This window comes from Euleptes europaea, chromosome 9 (genome assembly GCF_029931775.1).
Source record: "Euleptes europaea isolate rEulEur1 chromosome 9, rEulEur1.hap1, whole genome shotgun sequence".
Lineage (NCBI taxonomy): Eukaryota > Metazoa > Chordata > Lepidosauria > Squamata > Sphaerodactylidae > Euleptes > Euleptes europaea.
Window position 1 is genome coordinate 9,546,778 of NC_079320.1, and position 14,421 is coordinate 9,561,198.

Consider the following 14,421-nt stretch of genomic DNA (forward strand, 5'->3'; position numbering starts at 1 on the left):
ATTGTCTGCTCAGACTGGCAGCAACTCTTCATGGTTCCAGGCAGAGGTCTTTCATATCACCGATTGCCTGGTCCTTTTAAATGGGGATGCCAGGGATTGAACCTGGGATCTTCTGCAAGCCAAGCAGATGCTCCGCCACTGAGCCATGGCCCGTCTGGGTGTGTTCAAGTGGAAAAGCTGATGAACACATGAAGCTGCCTTATACTGAATCAGACCCTTGGTCCACCAAAGTCAGTATTGTCTACTCAGACCGGCAGCGGCTCTCCAGGGTCTCAGGCAGAGGTCCTTCCCATCACCTACTTGCCTAGTCCCTTTAACTGGAGGTGCTGGGGATTAAAGCTGGGATCTTTTGCTTGTAAAGCAGAGGCTGTACTTAGCCACAGCCCCTCTTGATAGGGTCTAACTCTCTGCTTGTAACCCATGCCATCTTCTACAAGTTCTGTATTGTCCAGAATTTTTTTATCTTAACCCTCCAAGCCCCACATGCCACCCCCACCCCCCAGATCCCAACAAGTGTCCTACCAAACTATAATAATCAAGCCCTTGGCTCACAACAGTTGTGGTACTGGCTTGTGGGTGGAGGTAGGGGGTGGGATATTGGAAGTGACCCAATATTGATTCTGCTGCAGATGGTGGGAGTTTTCCTGTTGATTCCAAAAGATAGCATTAGTAATAATAGCCTGGTTTTCAAACCTGTTGACCTTCCACGTTGTGTTGATTTTTGCCTGGTGACCCCTGCAGGGAGAGATGTACATTTCCAAGATATCTGTCAAATTCCCAGCACATCAAAGGCAGGCTCCCCCACCCTGCAGTTAATTCAAAGGTCCTTAAATGCATTTAGAAGTGTTGCTAGGAAAGTAAAAGTTGACTGTATTTGGTACTTACCCAAAGAAGACACATGTTTTATTCTCTCTTTCTCTCTCTCTCTCTCTTTCTATAAACCAGGAAAGGAAGAAGGAAACAGAATACTTCTTTTGAAAAAGCAATGAATACTGGGTGGATTTTCTGCGGAGAAGCTGCAGAATATAGGCACAGAACATGTGTGCTGTGTTGAGAGCACATCATTCTAAAAGTGTATGTGGGGGGTTGTGTTAAATATTTAGAAAATTTCCGTGCTACCTTTCTGCCTCTAATTGACCGCACCCAGGCTGGCTGACAAACTATAAAAAATACTACCATAAAACCATTTAAAATAATGAAATACCAGTATATGACAGTATAAAAGTAGCAGTAAAAACATTCATTATGGGCATCGGAAGGCCTTCTGGGGTTTAAAAAAAATAAGTCCTGTCCAAAGGTTGGCGCTCGTCCTGCTTCTTATGGAAGGGAGTTCCATAGCCTCTGGGGGATGTGATTGAGAAGATTTCTCTGCATCTCCCTGCCAGCCTTAACTACAAACAATCCAGGTTCCTGCAGGAAAACTGCTTCCTTAGATCTTAACACTCAGGCAAACTGATATGCGAGTTCCGAGACCGCGTGGATGTGAGAATAGGATTCAGAATGTATGGATGTTCTCTGGTGACACCTCAGAGAGTAGGAGAAAAGGGTGGCAGTGATGATCCAGGACAGGATTTTGAACCAGAGAGGCAAGACTGTTCACCGTGTCCTCATGACTAGCAAAAAGAGTGTATGCTATGCAAAAGAAGCTGATGTAGGCAATTTGCATCATTTATACAGTTTGCAGAGAGCAATTTTTTTCTGGTGCTGGATTTGGGTCACTGCGGCAGGCAGCTCCGTTGGCTATGTCAAAAAGGTTTATTATTATTAATAATAATAATAATAACAATCACATACATAAACCTTTATTGGCATAATAACAGCATTTTAACATGTGAATACAAACACCAAAGGAAAATCATATTCTATCATGATCTATCCATCTGCTTCAATAATAATAATAATAATAATAATAAAAATAATAATAATGTTATTCCTTTAAATCTTAGCCTACAGGCAGAGTTTTAAGAAATCAAGAGTTTATTATTTTTATATTGTTGTGCTCGAGATAAAATGAATATTTCTGCACTGGATGGACTGGGAAATAAATTTGTCTAGCACAAGGGTATTGCTGTGTTTTGGATTTATTTTCTCCCTTGGATCTACAGAGACCTGCAGTCTTTCTTATATGTCACAGAGCCATTGGGGTGTAGAGGTTAAGGTGAGGGGCTGTGGCTCAGTGGTAGAGCATTTGATTGGCATTCAGAAGGTCCCAGGTACAATCCCCGGCATCTCCAGTTAAAGGGACCAGGCAAATAGGTGATGTGAAAGACCTCTATTTGAGACCCTGGAAAGCCGCTGCCAGTCTGAGTAGACAATACTGACTTTGATGGACCAAGGGTCTGATTCAGTATAAGGCAGCTTCATGTGTTTCATAGATTGGATTTGGCAGACTCGGGTTGAAATGCACACCCCAGCATGAAACACACTGGCTGTCCTTTCATCAGTCACACTCACTTATCCTAACCCACCTCACAAGGAGTGTTGGAAGGATAAAATGGAAAAGACAAGAATCAAGTATGCCATAGCAATCCATGAGAGGGGCAGCTGTGGCTCAGTGGAAGAGCATCTGCCTCACATGCAGAAGGCCCCAGGTTCAATCCTTGGCATCTCCAGTTAAAAGGACCAGGCAGTAGGTGATGTGAAAGATGTCAGCCTGTTACCATTGGTCTGAGCAAGCATTGCTGACCGTGATGAACCAAAGGTCTGATTCGGTATTTTCTTGTGTGTTCATGAGGTTGAAACGGGACATATTCCCGGGACAGTCCCAGATTCAGCCGCTGGAATCTCTGAAGTGACATCACCATGTCAGGCGGTGCTCTGGGAATTCACCATAGAGATTGGGCAGATTGATAGAGCTTCACCCAGAAGTGATGTCACCGCATTGAGTACAACTGCTGGGATAGAGCCTTCTCAGATCAGAAGAGTTGGTTTTTATATGCTGATTTTCTCTACCTTTTAAAGAGAAACCGACTTACAATCTCCTTCCCTTCCCGTCCCCACAACAGACACCTTGTGAGGTAGGTGGGGCTGAGAGCTTGAAGAGAACTTTGACTGACCCAAGGTCACCCAGCAGGGTTCATGTGTAGGCATGGGGAAACCAGCCCAGTTCACCAGATTAGAGACTGGCACTCATGTGGAGGAATGGTAGATCAAACCTGGTTCTCCAGATGCTCTACTGATCTTAACCACTACACCATGCTGCCTCTCCCTGGAGAGCTGTAACTAATCAATACGGAGCTAGATAAACTCATAACTGCAATCCAAGGAAAGAGAATGAGTAAGGGCCCATACATGCTTCTTCCTGTTGCATACAATCATATATGGACACGTGAAGGTGTCTTACACTGAATCTGAAATTTAGGTCCATCAAGGGCAGTATTGTCTACTCAGGGTGCTTTCACACATGCCGGATAATGCACTTCCAATCCACTTCGAATGCGCTTTGCAGCTGGATTTTCCTGTGTGAAACAACAAGATCCACTTGCAAACGAGTTGTTAAAGTGCACTGAAAGTGGATTGAAAGTGCATTATTCAGTATGTGTGAAAGTGCCCTCAGTCTGGCAGCAGCTCTCCAGGGTCTCAGGCTCAGATCTTTCACATCTCCTACTATTTAAGCCAGGGGTGCCAGGGATTGAGCATGGGACCTTCTGCGTGCCAAGCAGAGGCTCTACCCCTGAGCCTCGGCCCCTTCTCACAGTATTTGCTTTGTCTTCGTGTTATCCTTTCCTGCAAATAACCAGGACTCAAACAAGTTGTTTGAATACCTAGGGCAAGCGTCCCATTCTTCGCATCTCTTCCCTGCCCTGGGACCTGCCATGGGAGGCATGTTTAGACAAGTCATGATGAGGACTTTTTTTTTTTTTAAAGAGCTTCACCATGCCCAGTCAATCCTCAGCCTCTCTCTTTAGCCTGTGCTGTGAAATCAGTGCTATGCAAACAGCAACTATAACATATTGGCCATTTAATTCATGGGAGGTTTCAGAATCATGGTGGAAGGGGCCACCAGGGTCATCTAGTCCAACCCCCTGCACAATGCAGGAAATTCACAACTACCTCCCCCTCACACCCCCAGTGACCCCTACTCCATGCCCAGAAGATGGCCAAGATGGCCTCCCTCTCATCTGCCTAAGGTCATAGAATCAGCATTGCTGACAGATGGCCATCTAACCTCTTCTTAAAAACCTCCAGGGAAGGAGCGCTTACCACCTCCCAAGGAAGCCTGTTCCACTGAGGAACTGCTCTAACTGTTAGAAAATACTTCCTAATGTCTAGACAGAAACTCTTTTGATTTAATTTCAATCCATTGGTTCTGGTCCGACCTTCTGGGGCAAGAGAAGACAACTCGGCACCCTCCTCTATATGACAGCCCTTCAAGGGTGAAGATGATTATCATATCCCCTCAGTCTTTTCAGGCTTAATATATGGTACCTTGGATTTTGCCTTGGATTGGCCACTCTCTAGGTTTATTTTATTTTATTGCATTTTCCCCCCAACCAAATGGTCAAAACTAAAAAATAACCCCCCATGCAGAGTTTTGAGAATTCAGATGGGGAAAACGTGCATCTAGAGAGCAGCAAATCCAAGGCAAAGTGGCCATTATTAAGATCTGTTGTGTGTTTGGGTTTTCTCGCCCCCTTCTATCTCCAGAAAAGGAAGCGATGCTTGTTTGGAAGTCAACAACAACAGCGTTGCCAAGGGCTTTAATGAGATCAGGATCTCACCCGAAGTGTCGCTGCCTACTTACCCAGACACTCTGCTTTATCTGGAGTTAAGCGAGCTTTGCCTTGACCCAGTTTACGCGCAAGTGGTATCAAACAGTTGCAGTTTTTAATTCCGTAATTGATGCGGAAATAGCGCTAGTTTGGGGAGATGCCAAGAAATGCTGGTGCGGGGGAGGAGATCATCCCCTAAAATTGATTGGATGTAAGCTCAGGAGAAACACAAGGAAATATTTGTGAAATACTGTTTTCAGGCACAGGCTTTAAAAAAGAAAAGACTAAATAAATAAATGGAGGATAGCTCTATCAATGTCAGCTAAGAAAAATGGACCCCTCTAAATTCAGAGGCTGTGCATCCATACCTAATAGGCAGAGTGAAGAGGAGGAGTTGGTTTTTATATGCCGACTTTCTCCACCACTTAAGAAAGAATCAAACCGGCTTACAATCACCTTCCCCTCCCTACAACAGACACCCTGTGAAGTAGGTGGGGCTGAGAGAACTGTGACTAGCCCAAGGTCACCCAGCTGGCTTCGTGTGCAGGAGTGGGGAAACAAAACCAGTTCACCAGATTAGAGTCCGCCGCTCATGTGGAGGAGTGGGGAATCAAACCCGGTTCTCCAGATCAGAGTCCACCACTCCAAACCACCGCTCTTAACCACTACACCACGCTGGCTCTCCAAGGAGAACAAGGACAGGTGGCTGCCCCTGTTATCTGAGTCACTGTGGGGCATGGTAGAGTTTCAAACAATCCTTGGGTATCATTCCGGCTGGCCAGTTGTTGGGGTTCCTCCCTACCTATTCAAATGTAAAAAGCAATATGAATGCGGTTACATGTTGGACTAGATGGCCTGTATGGCCCCTTCCAACTCTATGAGCCAGTGTGGTATAGTGGTTAAGAGCGGTGGACTCTAATGTGGAGAACCAGGTTTGATTCTCCGCTCCTCCACCTGAAGCCAGCTGTGTGACCTTGAACTAGTCACAATTCTCTCTGAACTCTCTCAGCCCCACCTGTAGTGGGAAGAGGAAGGGAAGGCGACTGTAAGCCAGTTTGATTCTCCCTAAAAAAGGTAGAGAAAGTCAGCATGTAAAAACCATCTTCTTCTATGATTCTACGCTGCTGGAGTGGTACAGTGCTGAGTTTTCAGACTCTTGAATGGGGAGGGGCAAATTTTTGAGCCTGTCGCCACATCTGGATCCCTATTAGACTTATCAGACTGCCCACTATAGTGGGCAAACTCCTGCCTCCTCGGAGATTTGGTGGTGTAATCTGGGGAGGGTGGAGTTTGCAGAGGAGAGAGCTCTTAGTGTGGGTTATAATGCTACACAGAGTCCACCCTTCAGAGCAGATGTTTTCCCCAGAGGAGCTTATCTCTGTGGCCTGGAGATCACTTGTAATTCTGGGAGATCTCCAGCCTCCACCTGGAGGCTGACAACTCTATCCCAGACAGAAAGGAACACTGAGTGGGTGAAAAATCCTTCACTCCCATGCAGTCTGGAGCAGGAGATTAAAAACCCCTCACTAGATGGCAAAAATTTCCACTCAACCGTGGAGTGACTAGCTTGCTCCTGTCCCCTAAAGGACACGATTGGTGAGTAAACGGAATACACAGTTGAAAAGGGACATGTGGAGCATTCCTAGGGGTTAAAATGGCTTTTTTTTGCTGGCTTTAAATTTGTCCAAACCTTTCCTTCTGTGATCTCCTACCCTTTTACGTTATGGTCTCCCATTTATGCACTAAGGAATATTGTTGCAATCCACTGTTTAGCCTGTAGAGGAGAAGACTGAGAGGGGATATGATAACCATCTTCAAGTACTTGAAGGGCTGTCATAGAGAGGAGGGTGCCGAGTTGTTTTCTGTTGCCCCAGAAGGTCGCACCAGAACCAAAGGGTTGAAATTAAATCAAAAGAGTTTCCGTCTAGTCATTAGGAAGAATTTTCTAACAGAGCGGTTCCTCAGTGGAACAGGCTTCCTCAGGAGATGGTGAGCTCTCCTTCCCTGGAGGTTTTTAAGAAGAGGTTAGATGGCCATCTGCCAGCATTGCCAATTCTATGACCTTAAGCAGATCATGAGAGGGAGGGCATCTTGGCCATCTCCTGGGCATGGAGTATGGGTCACTGGGGGTGTGGGGGGAGGTAGTTGTGAATTTCCTGCATTGTGCAGGGGGTTGGAGTAGATGACCCTGGTGGTCCCTTCCAACTCTACGATTCAATTATTGTAAAACTATTTTCCTTGGCCTAAAGGGGGGACTAGGGTTGCCAACCTCCAAGTGGGATCTGGAGATCTCCTGGAATTACAGCTGATCCCCAGATGACAAAGATCAATTCCACCGAAGCAAATGGGGGGGACTCTATGGCATTATACCCTGCAGAGGACCTTTCCTTCCCCAAATTCAGCCCTCCCCAGGCTCCACCCCCAAACCTTCCAGGTATTTCCCTAAACTCGAGCTGGCAACCCTAGGGGGAGACCTTTAAACATTCCTTCGAAGCCCTTTACCGAAGGAATACCACAAAGCGTACATGATCAGTTCCTCAAACAACAGCAGCCAATTTGTAATCCTCCTGCAAGTAATCCTAATCCGTTTCATCTTGCTTGCTTGTCTTGTCACATGGGAAGGCTCATAAACCTTCTCAGAACAACCTGCAGTAAATAAACTGAAAGACTGGCCAAGTGTCTCAGCTTCATGACTGAGAGATGCAAAGAAACAAAAATGGACTTATCCCCCAAGCAGCTGAGGGCATCACCGCGTCCACCAAAGGATGTTCCAGGCTTTAGGCCTCTGAGAAGAATTTATTCTGTTTGAAATTTTTCACACTTTCTTGGATATGCTTTGGATCGTGTTGAGAATTAACGGCTGATCCTGTAGATGCAAAAAATTTTTTTTGAAAAAGCGACCATTGAAAGCCAATCAACTTCCTGACAAAATTTTGAAGCTTCGGTAAAGCACACATCGAAGGTAAGGGGATATTTCTTAGTACTAAATTCATCTTTTTACATAGGCATCATTCTCAGGTTCTCTCCGAAATAAGCAGGGCTCAAGCACAGGTGGGAAATGGATATACCTGACCCGGACCAAAGATACCCAGCCTATTACTATGATGTGTGTGTTAAGGACCGTCAAGTCGCTTCCAACTCATGGCGACCCTATGAATCAATGTCCTCCAAAACGTCCTATCCTTAACAGCCTTGTTCAGGTTTTGCAAACAGAGGGCTGTGGCTTCCTTTATAGAGTCAATCCATCTCTTGTTGGGTCTTCCTCTTTTCCTACTGCCTTCGACTTTTCCTAGCATGATTGTCTTTTCCAGTGACTCTTGTCTTTTCATAATGTGACCAAAGTACGACAGCCTCAGTTTAGTAATTTTAGCTTCTAGGGTCAGTCCAGACTTGATTTGATCTAGAACCCACTGATTTGTTATTTTTGCAAGTCCACGGTATCCGTAACACTCTCCTCCAACATCACATTTCAAAGGAATCTACCTTCTTCCTATCAGCTTTCTTCATTACCATGATACGGACCTATTTATTTCAGAAATATAACTGCAGTTTTTCTCTCAAAATGCTTGAGGCTGGATGGCAGAAGGGAAAGAAGCCCATCTGTCAAGCACGTTTCAATCCTGCCTTTCCTTCGAGAAACTCAGAGTGGCTAACACAGTTCATCACTCTTCCCAGTTTATCCTCACAACAACATCATAAGATGGGTTAGGCTGAGAAAGAGTGACTGACCCAGGGTCACACAACAGAGTTTTATGAACAAGTGGGGGTTTGAACCCAGGTCTTCCTGGTTTGGGTCTGTCCTCCGCGTTGCAGGTTTGTATCAGGCCCCAAAAATAGTGCTTCTTGGAAGTACATAATTAGTGGGCTGTAATTAATTCCCGTTTGCGTTGTGTTTTCACAGCTGGTCCCTAGCGGACTTAAGAGGTGGCATTCGGGCCATTTTGTATCTCCAGTTTATCAGATCTTCTCCGCCTAATGAGCTGATGCTTTATATAGCTCTGCAACTGAGCTCTCCGTTATGCAAGGAACCCAGGTTCCAGAAGCGCTCGTGCAAACAGATCTAGTGGTGTTAACAGTTTAGAAACCCTCTGACCCGACCCGCATTTATACCCTTAATTCGAAACGTTAGAAGCTGTCAAAAGAAAAACGCTGCCAGCTTCACATTTTCTTGTACAAATTTTTGGTGACTTATTTGATGTGTTGTCACAATGCCCCACCTTGCAAATTTTTGTATCAATGATCAGAAATAAGGGTCTTTACTTTAAAATGCAGAAATCAAAGCAAGACAGGGTGTATATATAGAACTCATTGAAGGTTTCGTATGTTCTGCCCCATGCAAATGGTTATGAAGGATCAGGCTTGGATCTAGAGATGCCAGGTCTCCGCTGGCCACCAGCAGGGGATGGGTGGGTAGGATTGCCAGATTAAAGTTGGGAAACTCCTGCAGATTTGAGATGGAGCCCGGGGAGGACAGGGACCTCAGTGGGGGACAATGCTATAGAGTCCACCTTCCAGAGCATCCATTTTCTCCAGGGGACCTGATGTCTGTAGTCGGGAGATGAGCTGTAATTCCAGGGGATCCCCGGGTCCCGCCTGGAGGCTGGCATCCCTACTTGGATCATATTTATTTCAAATGTTGATCATGTAATCTGTTTGAATCACTGGCCAAGACTTGTTTTCCATTGGTCAAGAGGTATGTCCAACACCGTGGCTGGCAGAGCAGGGAGGAGGGGGTATTTACTCAGCTCCCCTCTGTTGAGAAATAACTTCTTACTTTTGCACACCTCATAAGTTCAGAACTAGATATGTCAGATGTGGCTTGGCGATAGAGCCTCTACTTTGCATGCAGAAGGTCACATGTTCAATCCTCAGATCTCCCACTATTACAACTGATCTCCAGCCAATAGAGATCAGTTCCCCTGGAGAAAATGGCCGCTTTGGCCGTTGGACTCTATGACATTGAAGTCCCTCCCCTCCCCAAACCCTGCCCTCCTCAGGCTCTGCCCCCAAAATCTCCAGGTATTTCCAACCCAGAGCTGGCAACTCTAGTGGTGGGGAAGCTCAGCAAGTGATGACATAGCAGCCCTATACAGACCTCCACCCCCAAGTTGAGTCACTGGCCCCACCCCCTGCTTCTATAGGCATCTGTAGAGTGTGAGCCTGTGCAGAAAAAACCCTCCCTATTCTCCCTGTGTGCACCGTTGAGTCAGTTCTTGGGGGGGGGGGTTCACCTGTACTGGGTGCAAGTGACTTTTTCCCCCGGTCCAGTTTCTGGGCCTCCAACAGTAAACTAGACAGGTGAGGTTTTTGTATCTTGTCTCAACAAAGACAAGATAATAGAATCATTGAGCAGGAAGGGCCATACAGGCCATCTAGTCCCTGCTCAATGCAGGATCAGCCTAGAGCAGAGGTTCCCAAACTTTTTGAGTCATGGAGCAGAGAAATTCATCGCGGAGCACTAATTTTCACCTAGCACCTATATACTAAACTGAATTACAGTAGTATTTTTCTTCCCAAACTCTTCATGGAGCACTAAGAGATGTTTCGTTGAGCACCATGTGCTCCATGGAGCACAGTTTGGGAACCTCTGGTCTAGAGCATCCCTGACAAGTGTTAATCCAGCCACTTCTTGAAGACAGCCAGTGAGGGGGAACTCACCACCTCCCTAGGCAGCCAATTCCACTCCTGAACTACTCTTACTATAATTTTTCCCCATAATATGCAGCTGGTACCTTATTGCCCATAATAAGGACAGGAACAGCTCCCTGCCCTCCACTAAGTGACAGCCCTTCAAACACTTAGAAGACAGCTATCATTAGGGTTGCCAGGTCCCTCTTCACCACCGGCAGGAGGTTTTTTGGAGCAGAGCCTGAGGAGGGTGGGGTTTGGGGAAGGAAGGGACTTCAATACCATAAAGCCCAATTGCCAAAGCAGCCATTTTCTCCAGGGGAACTGATCTTTATCGGTTGGAGATCAGTTGTAATAGCAGATCTCCAGCTAGTACCTGGCGGTTATACAATACAAAGAAAAGGAGTGGAAATAGAATTGCTAAGATCCGTGGCTATAGCAAAAATGAGGCAATTCAGGCTAATATTCACATCAAACTGGAAAATTATATTCATATCAAAGATACTATATTCACATCAAAGAATCCAGTAGTTGCGTATTACAACATGTAATTGCTGAACTTAAACTTAAACCATTCGGTTTCACCATGTTGAATAAATGAATGAATTTAGTTTCTTGTTTCAAAAGTGTATGTTCTACATTTATCTTGGTAAACCTGGTTTCACTAGTTTGTGGTGAAACTAAATATAGCAATAGACTTTACAAGTTACCTTTGAAAAAAGAGCGGTGGTCCCTTTAAATCACTGTGGTTTTTAGTACACAGTTGCGAATATAGTCACCCAGGTGCTAACTAGTAGATAAGGATTGAGAGCGAGGGTCTTCAGTACAGACCTTTATACAATCAAATGAACGGTATGTGGAAAGAACCACCAAAAGCGTGGTCAAATTGTAAGTATAATTTTTATTGTGAACTAAAATAACTATTGGTTCTTGTAGGTTATCCGGGCTGTGTGACCGTGGTCCTTCAGTGTTACTCCTCTGAAGATGCCTGCCACAGCTGCTGGCGAAACGTCAGGAAAGAAAATACCAAGACCACGGTCACACAGCCCGGATAACCTACAAGAACCAATGAACTCTGACCGTGAAAGCCTTCGACAATAAAATAACTATATTGGAATAAGTAGAAAACCACAAATTTTATATATTATGTTTATGTAATAGCCACATGTGGTCCGTCATTATCTTCTGAGGAAGAAATCAAATCAAAACAGGTGAATGCTGGAAACCTGTAAAGAACAAAAGCAATAGGATGGACATGGCAATATAGATATTGGCACAGAACTCTTAACCATGGACTTTAAAACAAGCAGCCTCAGTAGTTCATCTGGAGAAAATTTCTGTTCTAAGGAAGAAAACCTATTATATGGACTGAACCTAGTTGCAATGTGTATGGATTTTCAGCTGTATTTGTTATAGATCATTAGATAGGTATATATAGTTAGATTTAATTTGAATGACAAAGTTAAGAGAATTACATGCTGTAATACACTACTACTGGATTCTTTGATGTGAATATAATATCTTTGATGTGAATATAATTTTCCAGTTTGATGTGAATGTTAGCCTGAACTGTGTTATATTTGCTAGTACCTGGAAGTTGGAAACCCAGCAATCATGTTTCCACTCAACCTCCTCTTTTCCAAACTAAACATTCCCAAGTCTCTCAGCCTTTCCTCATAGGACTTGGTCTCCAGGCCCCTGATCGTCCTCGTCGCCCTCCTCTGCACCCGTCCTGGGCACCAATTACGGTCCTCCAGATGCTAGGTTGTCCCCTGATAAAAGTTACCTGCCTGGCATCTACCAGAGTTTGGTCCTCTTTAACAGTGGCTGCCACCTTGTGCCCTGACCTGAATGGCCCAGGCTAGCCTGATCTCACCAGATCTCAGAATCTAAGCAGGGTCAGCCCTGGTTAGTACTTGGATGGGAGACCACCAAGAAAATCCAGGGTTGCTATACAGATGCAGCAGGGTTGCCAGGTCCCTCTTCGCCACCGGTGGGAGGGTTTTTGGGCGGAGCCTAAGGAGGGCGGGGTTTGTGGAGGGGAGGGACTTCAATGCCATAGAGCCCAATTGCCAAAGCTGCCATTTTCTACAAGGGAATTGATCTCTGTTGGCTGGAGATCAATTGTAATAGCAGGAGATCTCCAGCTAATACCTGGAGGTTGGCAACCCTAGGATGCAGGCAATGGCAAGCCACCTCTGTAGCCATAGCCATTCTGAGTGGCCTTTTGGCGCAGCAAGATTGAATATTTGTCTCTGTATTAGATTGCTACTATTGCATCTACAAAGACAAATTATTTAATATCTATGAAGACTCCAGCTGATGAAGCTGCAATTTTGCAGTGAAAACGCTTGAGAGCATCTGGACCGCATTACTGTTGACTTCTTCATCTTTGTCCAGCTTTCCTTGTGCTATTTTTTGAAGAAAACAACCTAGAGATAAGACTTTCACTTACCTTGAAAGAGACTTTCCATTCTGGATTTGCTTGTATATAGATTCACAGTTGTTTCCACTTGTTTGTAGATGTTATACGTTTTTCACAATATATGTTTGCATAGTTTGCTTGTGTATTATTTACATTGTTTGGTTTGAGCTAAGTACTATAGTATCTGGAGGTTGGCAACCCTAGGATGCAGGCAATGGCAAGCCACCTCTGTTAGTCTCTTGCCTTTAAAAACCTGAAGTTGGCTGTGGCTTGACAATGCTTTACACCACCTTGTGGAATTTGGTTTGAGCTCCAGGCATTTTCTTGGGAGACGTTAATGGGTTTTTATTTAGTATGCACAGCTTAGTTTAGACATGCCTCTAACCCATCTGTAGCATCTCTTGAGCTTATAAATACCATCCAGGGCTTAACGCTGGTTGCTTCAGTATGCCACTTTGGGCTGTGACGTACATGTGCATTTGCTGACACAGAAGCAAATGCAATGGAATTACTGAGACAGCAGATCTCTGGATTAATTTAATACTGTGGGAACTATGCAAGCTGACTATTTGAAGTTGCAAAAAGTATATCCAGGTAAGGATGTTAGTGTGTTTGTCTGCCATAGCTGTTTAGTGCTTTATGCCTTCAGCTGGATTCTGTGTGGTAAAAAAAATGGAATTAGTATGTTGTTATTTCTCCGAAGACCTCAAGGGGGCATATGAGGTACTCCCTTCCCCATTTTATCTTCACAACAACCCTGCAAAGTAGGCTAAGCTGTGAAAGGCTGCCAGGCCCATGGCCATACAGCATAAGAAAGGCCATGCTGGATCAGACCAAGGCCCATCAAGTCCAGCAGTCTGTTCACACAGTGGTCAACCAGGGGCCTCTAGGAAGCCCACAAACAAGACGACTGCAGCAGCATTGTCCTGCCTGCATTCCACAGCACCTAATATAATAGGCATGCTCCTCTGATCCTGGAGAGAATAGGTATGCATCATGACTAGCATCCATTTTTACTAGTAGCCATGAATACCCCTCTCCTCCATGAACATGTCCACTCCCCGCTTAAAGCCTTCCAAATTGGTTTCATAATATGGGGATTTTTCAACCTGGATTTCCCAGATCGAAATCCAGTACTCTAACCACTACACCGCACAGGCCCTGAATGGATTCAGAAGGAAACAAGGAAATGTGCAACAGCCACTTAAAAGTTTAGTACGCAGTACCTGTAATAACATGGGACTCTAATCTGGTGAACCAGGTTGGTTTCCCCACTCCTCCACATGCAGACTGCTGGGTGACCTTGGGCTAGTCACAGTTCTCTCTGAACTCTCTCAGCCTCACCTACCTCACAAGGTGTCTTGACTCTTTTGTGGGGAGAGGAACAGAAGGAGATTGTAAGCCGTTTTGAGACTCCTTAAGGTAGAGAAAATTGGCATATAAAAACCAACTCTTCTTCTTTTATCCACATTTTTTATGTTGTTTTTGCTGCTGTTTTAAACTCTTATTTTACTGGGATGTTTGGTTGTCATTTATGGCAGTAAACTATTTTGTAGTTAAGTTGTATGTTGAGGTGGGGCATAATTTTTTAAAAAACCTAAATTAAAAAGCTATTTATTGTTGCTTACAATTTCATAGGTGAATTGTTTGAAGACT

General features: G+C 44.8%; 1 non-coding gene across 1 annotated transcript; it reads left to right on the top strand.

Moving 5' to 3' along the window:
- The first annotated feature begins 2,543 nt into the window (after positions 1 to 2,543).
- TRNAV-CAC (transfer RNA valine (anticodon CAC)) lies at positions 2,544 to 2,612 on the top strand. The gene has a single exon. It is a non-coding gene; the product is annotated as a tRNA-Val (tRNA).
- Positions 2,613 to 14,421: the final 11,809 nt, after the last annotated feature.